General features: G+C 43.2%; 1 pseudogene; it reads left to right on the top strand.

Moving 5' to 3' along the window:
- Positions 1-207: 207 nt before the first annotated feature.
- LOC143957076 (5S ribosomal RNA) lies at positions 208-326 on the top strand (annotated as a pseudogene).
- The last annotated feature ends 12,468 nt before the right edge of the window (positions 327-12,794 follow it).

The following is a 12,794-nucleotide window of genomic DNA, read 5'->3' as shown; positions in this document are numbered from 1 at the left end:
TCGATGGTCGATGTCCAAAAATCTTCTAAAGGGAAGCTCCTTTCTACCAGTTACCTGGAAAGTGGTAACAGATGCCAGCCCAGAAACATCTGCTCAAGGGAAATGGTCCAGATCAGAAATGACCTTGCCCATCAATATTCTAGAGATTCGGCAGTGCGCCTGGCCTTGGAGTACTGGACGATCAGACTATTGTCCTGTCAGGATCAAGCCTATGGCCACATCACCCTGAAAGCACCCAATCTTGTCTGATCTCGGAGGCTAACCAGGGTTGGGTTCGATTGGTACCTAGATGGGAGACCGCCTAGGAATACCAGGTGCCATAGGCTCAAGCCAACAACGCCACAGCTGTGGCTTATCTCTATCACCAAGGGGGCACAAGAAGTCGTGCGGCCCAGAAAGAGGTGAATTTTTTTCTGTCTTGTGCAGAAAGCATCATTCCTTGCCTATCAACAATTTCATTCCAGGAATGGAGAATTGGCAGGTGGACTACTTGAGTACTATTTTTTCCAGGAGAATGGTTCCTTCTTCCTGACATCATTCTGTCATTATTCCAACAACAAGATCGACGATGTTGTGTCAAGGACAAAGGATCCGATGGCATGCGAAACAGATGCCTTGTTATTTCACAGGAGCAAGCAAGAAGGGAAGGAGGCGATTCTGGTTTGCCGTGGTCATAAAGATTGTGGTAGGTGACCCTTGGTCCCTACCACTGTGGTCAGACCTTCTTTCGCAAAGTCCGGTGTTCCATCCTTCCTTACAAATGCTAAGTTTAATGGTTTGGCTATTTAGACCCACATTCTAAAATAAGACCGTGGGCTGTCAGCTTCAGTAGTTTCTACTTTGGTATGCTAGGAAGCTGGCCTCCAGTGTCATATACTAATGAGTCTGGAAGGCATATGTCTCCTGGTATGAATCCAGGGGTTGGCACCCCAGGAAATATGTCTTAGGTAGGATCCTTGAATTCCTACGGATGGAATTAGTAATGAAGTACTTTCAAAGGCCAGGTGTCGGCCTTATCTGTGTTTTTTTTTCAACGACCACTTACTTCTCACTCTCTGGTTTGTAACTTATTCAGGGGGAAACGTGGATTAAATCCTCCAGTTAGGTCACCACTGAATCATTGGGACTTAAGATTAGTCCTGTCAGCTTTATAAAAACAAACAGTCTTTTTGAGCCAATTCTGGATTTTTCCCTTGGTCCTCTTGTCGAGGAGTATCATTTTCCTGGTTTCCATATATTCTGCAAGAAGAGTTTCAGGGTTGGCTGCTCTTTCTTATAAAGAGTCATATCGGATTATTCTTAAGGATAAGGTTGGATTGCGGCCTCGTCCTAATTTCCTTCCGAAGATATTGTTCTGCCTTCATTTTTTTCAGAACGTCTTTCTCTGAAAGAAAGGTCACTACATTCTCTTGATGTGGTCAGAGCAGTCAAGGTGCATTTAAAGGTAACTGCTCTGATGCATAAAAATATTTGTGTTGCCTGATGGTCCTAAAAGAGGGCAGGCAGCATCGGAATCTGAGATCTCTAGGTGGATTCGTCAAGTGATTGTTCAAGCTTTTGGCTTAAAAGAAGAGAATTCCTACTTTTGTTTCCATTTTTAAGGCACTCCACCAGGGCCGTTAGTGCTTCTTGGGCAGTACATCAACAAGCTTCCATGGCTCAAATCAGCAAGGCCGCAACTTGGTCTTCAATCCATACATTTACTAGATTCTATCAAGTAAATGTAAAAGATCATGAGGATATCACCTTTGGGCGCAGTGTACTGCAGGCTGCAGTATAAGTCCTCTAGTCTCTTGGTGCCCTACTATTGTTGTGTCTCCCTTCCTTCAGTTGGCATTGCTATGGGACATCCCACATAGTAACTACTATGGCTCTGTGTCCCTGATTTATGAACATTATTTTTAAAAACAGCTTACCTGTAAAATCCTTTTCTTTGAAGTACATCAGGGGACACAGAGGTCCCTCCCTTCTTTGATATACACTTGTATTGCCTTGCTACAAAACTGAAGTGCTCCCACCAGTGGGAGGGGTTATATAGGGAGTGTCCATCATCTGAAGTTGCCCTATAACCCACATAGTAAATACTATGACTCTGTGTCACCTGATGTACTTCAAAGAAAATGATTTTACAGATGAGCTGTTTTTAAAAATCCTGTTTTTGTGAATTGGTGCCCAAAACTGAACTCTAGATGAAGTCTTACTATTGATTTGTACAGGGGCAAAATTATATCTTTCTAACTGGAGTCTGCTTGTTTTGGAAACCAAATCAGCTTCCAGATTTTTTTTCAAAGCTTACTTGAACAAGCTGAAGTAATTAAATACTAATTAACACATTTTCAGGCTTAATATGTGCATTTTAAAGCAGCACTTAAGCCAAAAATACTTACTATACCTCTGTTCCAAGGGTCTAACACCTGTGAAGTGCCTAGATCTGGCGCCTGCATCTTTTCACTGTCTTCTTTGGCCGGTGCAGGGTGATCCCTGTGCAAGAGTTCTAAAATCCCAGTACCCAGGCACTGTGGCAGAATGTAAACTTTTTTTTCAACTTTAGTTCCACTTTAACATTTGTGCCAAACCTGAAAAAATGATTCTGGAGAAAAAAAAAAAGTGATCCTCTCTACTCCTTCATATGGTCTTTGGGCTCCAACTCCCTCAAATTGATCACTGGAATTACAAAATGTAAAAACTTCCTAAATGCCTTGTTTTTTCACCTAATTTGTGGTCATGTGATGCTCCAGTCTTCTCTCCTCTTCCGTTTACAGAAGGTGGGGTCCTTCTTTAGGTGTCCATGCCACTTCCTGACGTGGGCATTTCCTATTGTCTGTCCAGCAACCAGGTCCTCTCAGGATCCAGCACAGCAGTGATGTCAGCTTGAGGGGTCTTTTGGGGACATATGCAGCTCTGAATTAGAGGTTCCCCAGAAAGGGCACAGTGGATTTAGGCGAGCAAATCTTGCTTCACAAGGTAGAGAAACCAACACGCAAGATTTCTAAGTGGGGTGGGGGGATAATATTTGCCCAGTGAAGTAGAGGTTAGTTGCTGTAGGACTGTTGATTTAAAACATTCTTAGGAGATGTTCTGTCTTTCATATATACCCTGATAGTGGAGTCTTTCTTCACTGATTATGTGTTGCTGGTTATTTATACGCTGAACAGATCATATTTGGCAGCAGTTCCTGCAAACATTGGCAAAGAAAAGAGTTTCTTAATATTAAATAATCTTATTAGTGAGTGTTAATGTTTTCAAACCTTGTTCATGTGTATAGTGTGTAAATATATCTGTATCTGCTGCCAACATATTTGCTCACTACATATGCAAGCTCTGTTTCCTCCTTAAAGCTGACCCACCCTTCCCAAAGACACAGCCAATATTAATTAAATGTATTTAGTAAAATCCGTTTATTTACCCAAAGCTTCTTTAATACCACTGGTCTGTCTGCGTGTTCTCCTCTTCCTGACACCATTTTAAAAAAGAAGGACATCATCAATGTCCAGCCTTTCCCTGGTTCCCTGTGCTGGCCCAATGATGACATCTCAATATGTCATCTGTTGAATAATCTCTCATATGTTCACAAAATCTAGTGAGATCTCTGGGGAAATGTATTTTTTTGCTTTTCTTCCAACACCTGTGGAATCAATTTTTTTAATAGCTAGTTCATATTGTATCTAATTTCCTTTTTCTTTCTCTTTTTCACTGTGTGTAGTTGTAAGTAGCACGCATGTGTATGTGTATATATATATATATATATATATATATATATATTATATAAAAAAATTTATCTAGCATTGGGCCAATACTATGTTTATAACCAAGGATTTGGAGGGTCTTATGTCCAAGTATAGAGAGCAGGGAAAAAAGGAGGAACAGGAATCTGAAATTATGGCTCTTTTTTCACAGCTAGTTGAGAGAAAAGACCATGTTCTTTGGCATGTTCATGGTTTCGATCAGTAAGTAAAAGATGATATAGACCCATTTGGACTGTGTATACAAATATTTTCAAATTTTGATACCATAGACCAGGCATATGCAATAAGCGGACCTCCAGCTGTTGCAAGTCCCATCATGCCTCTGCCTCTGGGTGTCATGCTTGTGGCTATCAGAGTCTTCCTATACCTCATGGGAATTGTAGTTCTGCAACAGCTGGAGGTCCGCTAATTGCATATCCCTGCCAAAAAAAGATGGGAAAATAACCTACAACAGTGCAGAAAGGTTATGATGAAATTGTTGACAGAGGAACACCTTAAATGTGTTTCTCTTTTAAACAATGACATAGACAAAATGTATGCACAGTTAAAACCTTTTGAAAAATTTGACGGCTATTCCAATTAAGAGGATAGCATCAAAATGCATCTGGACCAACTGGTGAAAGAAACTTTGTACATGAATGTTCTGGAGGGATAAAGTGGCCTTTCAGGAAGGTAAAGCATACCACTGGTATAATAATAAAAATACCCGCCCGTATCCTAAGAATAATTATACACAAGGGGCCAAAGGGAAAAAAGAGGGCCTAATACTTCCCTTAACTTCCCTGTTTTGTCCTCTTTGCAGTCAACCATGGGGAACAAGAAAAAAAACACAAAAAAACAAATGGAAATCAACAAACAAAGAACTTCAACTTCTAACAAAAAGCATGGTGGAAGCTCCTTCTAATGCACAACCTTTCCACCCATTGATGGGTTCTATAGGTACACAGGTAACTGATGCACGCGATGGCCCCTCTGGGCAATCTACTCCCTGTTAGGGATGAGCCGAACATCCCCCTGGTCGTTTCGCATCCAGAACATGCGAACAGGCAAAAAATTAGTTTGAACGCTCGAACACTGTTAAAGTCTATGGGACACGAACATGAAAAATCAAAAGTGCTCATTTTAAAGGCTTATATGCATTGTATTGTCATAAAAAGTGTTTGGGGACCCGGGTCCTGCCCCAGGGGACATGTATCAATGCAAAAAAAAGTTTTAAAAACTGACATTTTTTCGGGAGCAGTGATTTTAATAATGCTTAAAGTGAAACAATAAAAGTGTAATATCCCTTTAAATTTCATACCTGGGGGGTGTCTATAGCATGCCTGTAAATGGGCGCATGTTTCCTTTGTTTAGAACAGTCTGACAGCAAAATGACATTTCTAAAGGAAAAACTCAGAATCAAAAAAAAAAAGCGTGGGGGTCCCCCTAAATTCCATACCAGGTCCTTCAGGTCGCCCAAATTATTTTTTTAAATGGCGTGGGGGTCCCCCTCAAAATCCATACCAAACCCGTATGGATTTTAAGGGGAACCCCGCGCCAAAAGAAAAAATAAATGGCGTGGGGTCCCCCCATAAATCCATACCAGACCCTTATCTGAGCACGCAACCTAGCAGGCCACAGGAAAGGAGGGGGCGAGAGAGCGCCCCCCCCTCCTGAACCATACCGGGCCACATACCCTCAACATTGGGAGGGTGCTTTGGGGTAACGGCCCCCCAAAGCACCTTGTCCCCATGTTGATAGGGAGAAGGGCCTCATCCCCACAACCCTTGCCCGGTTGTTGTGGGGGTCTGCGGGCGGGGGCTTATCGGAATCTGGAAGTCCCACTTCCAGATATCGCGGCTCCGGTCAGTCACAGTCATGGCTCCGGCCAGGCATGCAGTGCACATCTGTGGATAACCTTCCATACACACGGAAGTGTAGAATAATCCAGGTATACATTGTTCTCTGGAATTAGGGATTTCTATCAACAGAATTGTAGTCATCGTTCATTGGTTTTGTATGGTTCACATCATTGAAAGCATTTAGTCAGTTTGCGTCACTGACTATTGGAATGTATACATGTCTGTGATTGGTTATTTTGAAGGAAAACAAATGATTGATTGACTGTCTGAAGACACCACTTTCGTCTGTATTGTATTGCATTGTATCGTATTGTCCTTATATGGTCGTTCACATCCTGTGTTGCTGCTGTGAGGTAACAAGCTCCGTAGGAGTTGTTTAGCTGGTTGGAGGCAAACCCTCCAGGGTGTGGTTTCCTGTTGATATGTAAATAAAAGCAGATTGCTCAGGTCAGAGGACACACATGCTGACCGACTGGAGAATGTAAGAATGCTGGTGATGTCTCTTGGGGAACCAGAGGGGCCTGGCTGAAGAGCAGCCAGGCTGAGATGAGGATGTAGGAATGCAGGTGATGTCTGAATACTTGGATGCGTGGGTTGGAAGGTAAGAAGTATTATATCATTAAGACTGAAATGTTATTATTAGAAACAGAAATTTTGGCTGTGTGCTCTGCTTATAGCCAAAATTTCCAGGACAGATAGAATGCATCCTAGTGCCCAAGGTGGAGATTACAATAGAGTTTTATTGCAACGTGAAACTCGTTGGATAATTCATCTAAATGCCGCCCTACCTCCGGGCCTTAATGATATGGTTATTTCCCGTACCCTTTTGCACGTTTTTTTATCTGGGGGCTGGAGGATTAACCACTTAACAACCGCCCTATAGCCGAATGATGGCTACAGGGCGGTTTCTTAACTCTGGGAGGCCGTCATATGACGTCCTCCCAGAATTCCGCTCTCGCGCGCCCCCTGGGGCGCGCACTCGAGAGCATCCTTGACCGCCAGGTCCACAGGACCCGGCGCATCATGGATCACGGTAAATGGGCGCTCATCGCGGCCGTTTACCATGTGATCGCTCCGTCAAATGAAGGAGTGATCACTTGTAAACAAACCGGCGTCATGTTATGACGCCCGTTCCTCCCTCCCCTCTCTGTACCGATCGGTACAGCGGAGGAGGAAGAGATCGGTGTCAGCAGTGCTGTGGGCTGCATCTGCAGTGCACACATCGCTGCTCACCAAAATTTAACCCCTCAATTCCCTGCTAATACTCTGCAATACCAGCCAATACTCTGCAATACCCTCCAATACTCTGCAATACCTGCCAATACTCTGCAATACCCTCCAATACTCTGCAATACCCTCCAATACTCTGCAATACCCCCCAATACTCTGCAATACCCGCCAATACTCTGCAATGCCCGCCAATACTCTGCAATGCCCGCCAATACTCTGCAATGCCCGTCAATACTCTGCAATGCCCGTCAATACTCTGCAATGCCCCCCAATACTCTGCAATACCCCCCAATACTCTGCAATACCCGCCAATACTCTGCAATACCTGCCAATACTCTGCAATGCCCGCCAATACTCTGCAATACCCGCCAATACTCTGCAATACCCGCCAATACTCTGCAATACCGCCAATACTCTGCAATACCCTGCCAATACTCGGTAATACCCTGCCAATACTCGGCAATACCCTGCCAATACTCTGCCATAAATTGCCATGCCCAGCCATACTTGGAGATACTCTGCAATACTCAGCCATACTCGGTGATACCCTGCAATACCCAGCCATAGACGTCCCCCGCCCTCTGGTGCTTCTACCGACTCGCCAATATGATCAAAGCCAGAATCTTTTTTTTTTCAGGCTTCCCAGCCTAGAGGTGAGATGTGGGGTCTTATTGACCCCATATCTCACTGTAAAGAGGACCTGTCATGCCATATTCCTATTACAAGGGATGTTTACATTCCTTGTAATAGGAATAAAAGTGATCAAAAAATATATTTTTGGGGAAAAAAAGTCAAACTAAAATAAATAAAGTAAAATGAACAATAAAAAGAAAAAACATTTTTAAAGCGCCACTGTCCCCATGTGCTCGCATGCAGAAGCGAACACATACTTAAGTCCCGCCCACATATGAAACGGTGTTCAAACCACACATGTGAGGTATCACTGCGAACGTTAGAGCGAGAGCAATAATTCTAGCCCTAGACCTCCTCTGTAACTCAAAACATGTAACCAGTAAAAAAAAATTTAAGCATCGCCTATGGGGATTTTAAGTAGCGATGTTTGGCGCCATTTCACGGGCATGTGCAATTTTGAAGAGTGACATGTTAGGTAGCTATTTACTCAGCATAACTTCATCTTTCACATTATGCAAAAGTTAGGCTAACTTTACAGTTTTTTTTAAGCACAAAACATGTTTTTTCCCCAAAAAACACGTTCGAAAAATTGCTGCGCAAATACCATGAGTGATAAAAAGTTGCAACGACCACCATTGTATTCTCTAGGGTCTTTGCTAAAAAAACTTATATAATGTTTTGGGGTTTCTATGTAATTTTATAGCAAATAAATGATGATTTTTACATGTAGGAGAGAAACGTCAGAATTGTCCTGGGTGTTCCAGAACGCCTGATGGTGCTCCCTGCATGTTGGGTCTCTGTATGTGGCCACGCTGTGTAAAAGTCTCACACATGTGGTATTGCCATACTCGGGAGTAATAGCAGAATGTGTTTTGGGGTGTAATTTGTGGTATGCATATGCTGTGTGTGAGAAATAAACTGATAATATGACAAATTTGGAAAAAAAAAAAAGGAAAAAAAATCTTGATATTTCAAAGAATTGTGGGAAAAAATGACAACTTCAAAAACCTCATCATGCCTCTTACTAAATACCTTGGAATGTCTTCTTTCCAAAAAGGGGTCATTTGGGGGGTATTTATACTTTTCTGGCATGTTAGGGTCTCAAGAATTGAAATAGGCCGTCAATACTTCAGGTGTGATCAATTTTCAGATATTGGCACCATAGCTTGTGGACTCTATAACTTTCACAAAGACCAAATAATATCCACCAATTTGTACTTATTTTTACCAAAGATATGTAGTGGTATAAATTTTGGCCAAAATTTATGAAGAAAAATTACTAATCTGCTAAATTTTATAACAAAAACGAAGAAAATTCATTTTTTTACAGAATTTTCAGTCTTTTTTCTTTTATAGCACAAAAAAAGAAAAAAAACCAGCAGTGATTAAATACCACCAAAAGAAAGCTCTATTTGTTTGAAAAAAAGGACAAAAATTTCATATGGGTACAGTGTTGCATGACTGAGTAATTGTCATTCAAAATGTGAGAGCACCGAAAGCTGAAAATTGGTCTGGTTATTAAGGGTGTTTAAGTGCCCAGTGGTCAAGTGGTTAAACATACCTCCCCAACTATGATTTATATCAATTATGATACTAATATTTCCATTTCTTATAATGTAAACTTATTTTCATCTTTTTTACTGTTTAGGATGTTATCTCATATTTCAATATAAGGTATTTTGTGACGGGGCCTCTTTGTCCCAGTACTATTACATCTTTACATTATTGCAGATTTATACCCTCTGTGGTCTATCCATGTTGTTCCATATGTATTGCTATGCTTTTTCCATCTCCTCTGCTGTGCTTCTCTTCCCCTCTGCTATTTCTCTATTGGTTTTCCTACTAGTCTGTTCACTTGCATTCCCCCTCATTTTGCTCTTTCATTTGATCCTCCACTCGGCACACTGGGAGGATATTCGGTGCCTGTTGGCATCGATGCCCCCTCAAGTTTTCCATGGCTCTGGTATGATTGGGTTCTCTTTGAGCCCTGTTTTTTGCTGCTGCTCGTGGCTATGTGCCAGCATCCCTCTATGGGGCAGCTTCCTGCGCTTGAGGGACAGTTGATCTGGATTTCCTACTCAATGCGCATGCTTGGTGAACTCATTGCGTTTCTGAGCGTGCATCATTACGTCTCTATGCCGTTGCGCATGTGCAGACACTACGGGGGTACTTATGAGAGCCGTTCGCAGCATGCAGGTGATCAGAGCCATCGCAGCTGTGTTTGTATGGTTCCTGTAGTGGGGAACACATATCCAATGGAGGTAGGCTGTACAATTTTTATACCTATGGGCCTATACTATTTGGCTACATGGACTGTCTTCAAAACCCTATCTCCATATTTGTTTGCATCTCTACAGGCATACTTCCTGGGCTGGACAAACAGTGTATATTCTTTCAGCCAGCTTATAAATATTGGATGTGCTCCCCATGTATGGTGATATTTTTGATGTGCTTTGCCCATAGTTATGTATACCATGTAGACTATGTCTGGATGTATTGTAATCTTGCAGATTATGTTGAAATCATATCAGTTTATACCCCTTTCTATTTTCTATTTTATTTTATTTAATTTCAGATCACTTGATCTGACCTGTCTTTGGGGGCTTTTCGGACCCTCACTGGGGGATCTGCGTGGATCGATTTGGGGCTGCACATGGACAGCTTTTCTGATTCTACTGTTTTACTTTTTGGGACCCTCTACATTCCCACCATTTGTGGGTAAACTATACCATCTGGTATGCTATCCGTGCTATTTTATTATATGTGCTATACAATATTACTTCAGTTCAGCTTTTTTGAAATACAAAGAAAACAGATATACTATGTGTAGTGAATATTTATCTAATAATATGTACATATGTATTTTTCTAAACAGACACCGGGCCCTGGATGTTAAAAAAATCCCTGCAGAAGGACATCAAGCCGGAAACATTGGGTTTATCCACAAGCCTATTTGTTGTCTGTATGCACCTTGCAAATTTTATGTATCCATATTGATGTATTCTCTTGTCTTTGACGATACAATTTATTGATTGAATATATGTTTATTATAATAAATGTTCTATTTTTGATACAAATTATTGTTCTTGGTCACTTTTAAAGTCCCACTCATCAATTGGGGTTCATGTGTTTTTTCTTTTCTTGCTTTACATACTCTCCACTGGGGATGTAGCCTTCACAGGGTGCACCAGTGAGGCACTGGCTATATCACCAGTGCCTAGGGAAACTAGGAAGTGGAGTACAATAAAAAGGTAAATATCTATTTAATTTTTTTTTTTTTTTATTATTAATAGATAATTTCTGAATAGCATGCAGAGTTGAAAGCTGCAGGGTATTTTTTGTTTTTTTGGGAAAAAGGTCACTTTAACCACTTCCTGACCGGCGCACGATGCTGTAAGTCAGCAGAATGGCACAGGCAGGCAAATTGGCATACAGGTACGTCCATTTGTATTTTCCACCCTGCCATCTCGTGCGTGACACCAGCGCCACACGCGCGTTTTGGTCGGGACCCCCATGAGTCCGGTCGTGGGTTCCGAACTCGATCACCACGGGGATACCTGCGATCGTCTCACGATGCAAACAGCATCTCCCCGTTCTGCCTAGCAACAAGTGACACTGATCTCTGCTCCATGTGATTGCACTCCAAAATCCTTGCCTAACGAAGAGGGATGTGCGGGGCTGTGCCCATAAATACCCCTCAGACCACCTACTAAGGGACCAGTTTGTGGTAGGAATGAAGGCTGGACCAGCCAAGAGAGTCCTACAGAAGTGGATCAAAGCGCAACCTTCCATCTCCTTTTATGATACTGTGGTGGACGTGGTTGCACAGGAGCAGATATATGTGAAAGCAAATGTGGCAATGAACCATTACACCTGAAAGAGGAAGCCCTGGCCCCATCACCCCCCTCGGTTATACAGATGGCTTTAAAGCAACTCACCAGGATGTGGCCTCCTTGAAACAAGAAATGTCCACATTTGAACAGGATTTGGCCCAACTTCTAGGGACGCACAACCAATGCGGAAGGACACAGAGGAGGATCGAAAGTGCTGCTGGTTTGGCCATGTTGTGGCCTTTGGACATGCAGCCCAGAGTTATGGCTGGTCGTAATACAAAAGTACCCACAGGCTGCTGTTAAACAAGGCTCCCGGGGCAGAGGGATGAAACCTGGGACCGTCAGCACCAGGTCCCATCAAACCAGAGTCCGTGGTCACACCAAGTCTAGTAGTGAATAGACAAGAGGTTCCATGCCTGATCAACACGGAATCTGAGGTCATTGTCAAGGCATATGACTTCTAAGCTCAGTGGTTTAGGAAGCGAGTCCAGCTGGACCCCTCTTGGTTGGCCCTCAAGTTGGCCAATGACATGTCCATCCTGATAGAAGGTGTCACCTGGGTAAAGATTCAGATAGACGACCAGGTTGTGGAGCCACTAGGGGTCGTGGACTTACCCTGCTTACTGACCAAGTTTAAGCACTCAGGTCAGGGTGAGTGGGGCTGTGGTCTGTGAGCTGTCTGGCTAAATGTAATCTGGGTCTATGAGGCCTACCAGAGGGCAGTGTGAAAACAGCCTAAACAAGTGGGTTGTCCGTAAGCCCCCCAAGCAAAAATTATTCCTGGCACCCCTCCAAGAGGTAGTCTGGTCTCTGCCCATTGGGGCTCACAATACGCTACAAGGGATCACAGTAATGGTGGCACCTGCAAAGACTCAGTGATGCCAGGGGAGTGTCTGCTTGCTCGCACCTTATACAAGGAAGGTGTTGGTGCAACTTATTAGCCTGAGGACCTCCCCAATTCCATTCCCTAACAATACTACCATATCAGACTTTTACATGGTACCCCATCACTGTATCTCAGTGTCCCAACCAGGGGTGAAAACCGTCAGCACCCCACTACAGGCAACCATGGCCTTGTTAAAGGAGTCACAATACAAACTACTGCTGGAACAGCTGACCACCCCCTTCCAGGACTACCCTCTACCTCAGCAGTGGCTGCTTCACCAACTGCTAGAGAAACACCTATTGATCTTTCCCATTAGCCCAGAAGACTACTGTTGCACAGAGGCTATCGACCACTCAATTCATATAGGGGATGCTCCACCCATCTGGGAGTGGTACTGCCACATTCCCCCAGCTCTGTGCCAGGAGGTTAAGGACCTGCTCAGCAAACTGATCCAGAGTTTGGGTAATTCGTGAAAGCCATAGTCCACAGGCTGCCCCATTGTCATGGTGCAAAAGGAGGTCAGAAGGCTATGATTTTGTGTGTATCACCACAAACGAAATGCCTGTACCCACCAGGGTGCCTACCCATTATCCCAGGTGAAGGAGTCACTCATGGCACTGGGCCA

The sequence above is a fragment of the Lithobates pipiens genome, unplaced genomic scaffold (assembly GCF_037356315.1).
Source record: "Lithobates pipiens isolate NorthernLeopardFrog02 unplaced genomic scaffold, aLitPip1_a1.2 Scaffold_10, whole genome shotgun sequence".
NCBI lineage: Eukaryota > Metazoa > Chordata > Amphibia > Anura > Ranidae > Lithobates > Lithobates pipiens.
Note: the sequence above shows the minus strand (reverse complement) of the source record. Positions and strands in the feature narration are given on the sequence as shown.